This window comes from Grammomys surdaster, unplaced genomic scaffold (genome assembly GCF_004785775.1).
Source record: "Grammomys surdaster isolate TR1022 unplaced genomic scaffold, NIH_TR_1.0 371, whole genome shotgun sequence".
NCBI classification, from domain to species: Eukaryota; Metazoa; Chordata; class Mammalia; order Rodentia; family Muridae; genus Grammomys; species Grammomys surdaster.
The window spans coordinates 2,239,669-2,246,380 of NW_021604790.1; positions in this window are offsets into that span (position 1 = coordinate 2,239,669).

Consider the following 6,712-nt stretch of genomic DNA (forward strand, 5'->3'; position numbering starts at 1 on the left):
GGCTGGCGATCAGTTGGTAGAATGACTGCCTAGCAGGCACAAGACCCTGAGTTCAAACCCCAGGACCACATAAATTAGGTATGGCTGCACAAGCCTGTAATCCTGGCCCTTGGAGACATAGGGGAAGGAGATCAGAGGGTCAAAGGTTATTCTCCCATACATGGTGAGTTCAAAGCCATGTACAAACCCAAGATATATGAGACCCTGAATTAAAAAAAAAAATCCATCTCCAATGGAGATGCTGCTGTCCTGATCCCCACAGCTGTTTCACTTTCTCTTAGCACTATCAGGATGAAAAGCAGTAGGGATGGGGCCGCTGAAGAGACAGCTCAGTGGTTAAGACCACTTGTTGCTCTTGCAGAGACTTTGGTTCCCAGAATCACATTAGGCAGGTAAAAACTAGCCGTTACCGCAGGTCCAGAAGATCCAATGATCTCCCCTGGCCTCTAAGTGCCCCTGTATGGAACACCATATGGGTTCTGTGTTCTGGGTGTCCAAATTCAGCTCCACCTCACACTTGAACAGCATGCACTTCAGCCATCTCTAAAGCCCCAGTTTTCTTTACGGTAAGGACACTAAATATTAAGAGTTTGTCAGCTGGGCAGTGGTGGTACATGCCTTTAATCTCAGCACTTGGGAGGCAGAGACAAGCAGACTTGAGTTCCAGGCAAGCCTGGTATACAGAGCAAGTTCCAGGACAGCCAGGGCTGTAAAACAGTAAAACCCAATCTTGAAAAATAGCAAAACAAAATGAAGGTGTGTTGTCCTGTAGGCCTTGTCTCCAGCATTTAGAAAGCAGGGGCAGGGATATCCGGAGTTCAAGGTCAGCCTGGTCCATATGAGAACCTGTCTCATAAAATAAGACAGCTCTCTTCTTCCAACTTCACATGGGTTTCAAAAAACAAACTCAGGTTGTCTGATTCTACAAAGTTAATCTCTGACCTCTACGCTCATGTTGTTACATGTGTGCTGTAGTACTTATACCCACACACATGCATCATGCACACACACAATAATAAAGCAAAATAATACTTAAAATGCTTATCAAAATTGGAAATTATATATATTGTTTGTTTTGTTTTTTGAGACAGGGTTTCTCTGTGTAGCCCTGGCTGTCCTGGAACTCACTCTGTAGACCAGGCTGACCTCGAACTCAGAAATCCACCTGCCTCTGCCTCCCAAGTGCTGGGATTAAAGGTGTGCACCACCACTGCCCGGCCAAATTCAGCTTTTTAACTTTTGTTTTGAAGTAGCATTTCACTATAAATATGAAGCCCAGAATGACTTCAGACTCATGATCTTCCTGCCTCAGCCGGCTGAGACTGCAGTTGTATGTCACCATGCAGTGTTTAAAACCTTTCATGTTGTTCAACAGGTAGTCATGAGCCACCATGAGAATGCTGGGAATTCAACCAGGGTCCACTGGAAGAGTAGCCAGTGCTTTTAATTGCTGAGCCATGTCTCCAGCTCTTCAGCTAGGTTACAATAGGCAGTTTAAAACATATTTGGAGCTGGGGTAAAGCTCATCCTAGCATACATGAGACCCTGAGTTCAATCTTCTGCTGCTTAACAAACAATTTTACAGAGAAAGATATAAAACTCCGTATTTAGAAAAACAAACTCAGGCAGGGGCTACAAAGATGGCTCAGTGATTAAGATCACTGGTTGATCTTCTAGAAGGCCCAGGCTTCCTACCACCCACATGGTGGCTCACAACCATCCAGAATTCCATTTCCAAGGAAATCCAACACCCAACTGGCCTCTGTGAATACCAGGCACACACATGGTGCACAGGCATACATGCAGGCAAAAACAACCATACACATAAAAGAAAAAAAGAAAAACAAAAACAAAAACGAACAAATCCAGAACTGGAAAGTTGGCTCAGTGGTTAAGAGCGGTTTCTACAAAGGACCTGGGTTTCTGATTCCTAGCCCCACGTGGAGGGTCACCACCTCCTCAAGCACCAGCACATGCAGCCAAAGCACTCATACACATGAAATAATAAATCTAAAAAAGCCAAAAAGAATTCAAACTCTGCCTTACGCAAGCTGGAAATAACTTGCATCCTAGCTACTTCTGGAGGAAAGTCTGGGCGAGCTTTGTTAACCCTGTCAGTCCAGGGACAGTGATACATCCTAGAAGCTGGGGACTCATTTAAGAACAAGGGAAGGGGGCTGGAGAGACGGCTCAGTGGTTAAGAGCAAGCGCACTCCCAGCATCCACATGGCTCACAACCACCTGGAACTGCAGTTCCAGGGGACCCGATGCCCTCTTCTGGCCTCCAGGAGCACGAAGTGTGCATGTAGTATAGACATCTATGTAGACAAAATAAATACTCATGCACACAAAAAAAGTAATTTAAAGGGGACTGGAGAGATGGCTCAGCGGTTAAGAGCACTGACTGCTCTTCCAGAGGTCCTGAGTTCAAATCCCAGCAACCACATGGTGGCTCACAACCATCCGTAATGAGATTGGATGCCCTATTCTGGTGTGTCCGAAGACAGCGACAGTATACTCATAAATAAAATAAATAAATCTTTAAAAAAAAAAAGTAATTTAAAGAGAGAACAAGGAAAATGGGGTAGATGTGGTAGTTCACAGCTATAACCCCAGTATATTGAAGAATGAAGCAGCAGGATTGTCCTGAGTTCAGCATGAGCTAGTGCAGTGGTTCTCATGACCCCTTTTGAAGGGGAATTAAATAACCGTTTCACAAGGCGGTCACAGGTTTCTCTGTGTAGCCCTGGCTGTCCTGGAACTCACTCTGTAGACCAGGCTGGCCTCGAACTCACAAAGCTTCTGCTTCTGCCTGGGATTAAAGGGGTGCACCACCACCACCACCTGGTTTGCAGCGCAGCATCATAGGATCAACAAGCTCCAAACTTCCCATCAACAGCTGCAAGGTGTCAAAAAAAGCAGAGCACACCACTGAGTTGTCAGTAATGGGATCCATGGCTAGGGAAGAAGGGCCCTGGCAAGTTTCTTTTAACAGTGAAGGTGGCTGCATCTTCAGAAATGCAACAGGCAAGAAGATTACTTAAGACTCTAGAAAATCAATCTTTATGGCAAAGGACACAATAGGTTTTAATACTTTGAGTTGACAGGCAAAAATACTTGCCTTCTTAAAGTTCTTGTGTAAGCCAACACGTAAGGCTTTTGTGAGTTTGGTTAAAACACAATGCAGCAGTATGGCTCCTCTCATGACCGGTAAGGTGCTATTATTGATCACTAAATTCTTTAAGTTCAGGCAGCACACTGGAATGTCAAGCTTGTTTGGTTTCGTTCTGTTTTTATAATTTTGTTTTTGTTTTTTATTTTTGTTTTTGGAGACAGGGTTTCTCTGTGTAGCCCTGGCTGTTCTGGAACTCACTCTGCTGACCAGGCTGGCCTCAGACTTACGGAGTTCCACCTGTCTCTGCCTCCGCTGGCATTAAAGGTATGTGCCACCACTGCCTGGCGATTTCGAGTTTCTTTAGGGGAAACTCTGATGCAGATGGAAAGGTAAGCCCATCATGGGGATGTAACCACCCTCCAGATCTAACACTCATTCAACCAGGTTCCAGCATTATACATTGCCACCCTTGGTAGTTAAAAGGGAAAATGGTATCTGTATGACTTTTCTTAAAAAAACAGGCCCTGGCTGGCCTCAGACTCTGGTATCCTCCTGCCTCTGCCTCCCTAGTGCTGGAGTGCACCTCCACAGCATCCACTGTGTCATTTCTTCCTTACTAAGGAACATGTGTACCAAGGAACACAATGGACCAGTGTGGGTAACTTGAACACCAGTACAGTAGGGAAGACTAACTTTGCCCACCCCAAGAATAGATTCTGAAACATGCTTTCTTAGCTTCAGCAGTGTTGGGGAGGACTGGTCAGATGGTTCAGCAGGTAGACTCTTGCTACCAAACCTGACAACCTGAATTTGATCTCTGTAACACACATGCTCTCCAACCTCCACAGCTGCACAACGACAGGTACACACCCACAACGAACGACATGTACGAATTTTTAAAAATTCTTAAAGTGTTAAGGAGCAGCCAGCAATGTGGCTCAGAATGTAAAGGTGGCCACTCCTAAGCCTGATGACCTGAGTTCTAGCCCCAGGACCCACATTATGGAGAGAAGCAAGTCCTGCAAGCTGTCTTCTAATCCCCATGTGCTCTCTCCCCCAACACACACAAAATGGAAAAAAAAAATTAAGTGTCAGTGGGGGACTGGAAGATGGCTGAGCGGTTAAGAGCACTTGCTCCTCTTTCAGAGGGCCCAAGTCAGTTCTCAGCATCCACAGAGAGTGGCTTACAAACACCTGATGATCTGCCTGGCTCCAGGAAATCTATTACCATCTCAGGTCTCATTAGGCAGACATACACTGTCTTAAAAATAAACCTTAAGTCATAAGTGGTGGTATATACCTTTAATCCCAGTATTCAGAAGAGAGAATCAAATGGATCTCTGAGTTCAAGGCAAGCCTACAGAGCAAGCTCCAGGCAAGCCAGGTCTATACAGAGAGACCTTGTCTCAACAAAACAAAACAATGAAAATATAAAGTGTCAAGTGACTGTTCTTCCAGAGGTCCCGAGTTAAATTCCCAGCAACTACATGACGGCTCACAACCACCTGTAATGGGATCCGATGCCCTCTTCTGGTGTTTCTGAAGGACAGTAACTCACATATACAAAATAAATAAATCTTTTTTAAAAAGTGTCAAGGTGCTGGTCTAAGTTTCCAAACTTTACAACAAACAAATCAGACGCCCAGACTCAAACAGCACAGACTCAATGTCACCCCATTCCATACTAGTGCACTAAAGAGCAGTGTGCAGTGGGAGATAATCAAATGCTGGTGTCAGGGTCCATGTGGGGAGGAAATTCATGCCCCAAAGCCAAGGAGACACAGTGAAGCTGCCTGTACAGACTTCACCAGACACAGCCCTCTGCATCATATTCTTGAATACTTCAAAGTCCTTTCAACTTACAGGGCAACTACTCTGTACTCTACCCCAAACCTAGCAAATAAAGCCGTGCACGGGGAGTCAGTCTGGAACTTCACAGTACAGCACAGGCCCAGAGACTAACCAAGGCTTGGGGACTGCCCCAGTTCTGCATTACAGGCAGCTGAGACACTGGACAAGTCATGGGCCTGGATGGAGTTCATGGGGGGTGGGGGTGGGGCACACACATTATTTTTCTGATAATAATTTTTTTCCACAGGGACTTCAAAGAAAAAGGAAAAATCCAAAAGAAAAAAAAAAGAAGAAAAAAGAAAGAAAAAGGAAAAAATCCATGAGGGACGGAGGGCAGGGACATGAGCCTGGGGACTCTGGCTGAGCTATGTTTGCCCCAACAGATCATTTATTAGCCTCACCTAAAATGCCCTTTTACAGGGCTGGAGGGACTTAACTGGTTAAGAGTGCTTACTTTTCTCACAGAGGACCTGGTTTGTCACTAGAACCCACACACAGGAGCTCATAATCATATCAGATCCAATTCCTGGGAATCTCATACCCTTCTCTGTCCTGCTTAGACATGCACATACAGATGGTGTGCATGAACTCACATTCACACAAATTAAAGTGAAAAGGGTTGGAGCAATGGCTCAGGGATTAAAAGTGCATACTGTGGTTCCCAGCATCTATTATCTACTTAAATAACATAAACAAGCCCCCTACCCCCCAAAGATTTTTAATAAAAATAGTTGGGTTTTATTTGTTCATCTGTTTTACCACCACCATCCTTTTTTACAGTAGGGTCTCATCATATATCCCAGGCTGGCCTTGAACTCACGATCACACCTCAGCCTATCACATGCTGAGCTAGTGATACATTATCATACCTGATTCTAAGTGGAGTACCTAGCAGGCATTGAATTCACTTTCATCTCTCAATTTAAACACCCTAGGACTAAGCTCCTTTCCCAGGAATTTAGATCAAGAACATCTAAGCATTTATGCCAATTCTAGATGGGTATTTTCCGTGTTCAGAGCTGGCAGAAGCCTTCGGAAGATGGTATGCCTCTCCAAATACAAACAATGGAACAAAAGTTAGGAGTTGATTCTAACTGCATGCTTCTAAATCTTTGCCCTACGCCTCACTAACCACACCAATGGCACCTCTGGGATAGCTTTAAGTTCTCTCCTCCTTTTAGAAACCAAGGAGCACCAACCCAGTTGACACTTCTCAGGCACAGACCTGCAGACTAAAGAAAAGAAGACCAAGATAGGTTCACCCAATGGTCATCAAGCCACTACTCCTTTTTTGGATTGGTTTTCCGTTTTGAAACAGGACTGCCTATATAGCCCAGGCTAGCCTGTAACTCACTATACAGACAACCTGAGTGGTCTTAGCTATCAATCCTCCTTTCTCAGCCACGTGCACGTTGAAATTACAGGTTCACACAACCATGTCCAATTACTTTCATACCTCTAACTGTATTTCTTGGGCTCTCTGGATCTGACATGGTCCCTTCTTCCCTAACGTCTATATTTCTGTGTGAATGAAATCAAAGGCTGTTCTTTGAATCTGGCCAATAGCAAGTGATAAGTGATGGACAAGTTCTCTTTTCAGTTGCTCTCTAAATCCACTTACAATGAATGGAGCTCTACGAATCTCTCTTCCTCTCTCTCTCTCACACACACACACACACACACACACACACACACACACACACACACACACACACACACACCTCACTCACTCTCCTAGAAACCCTG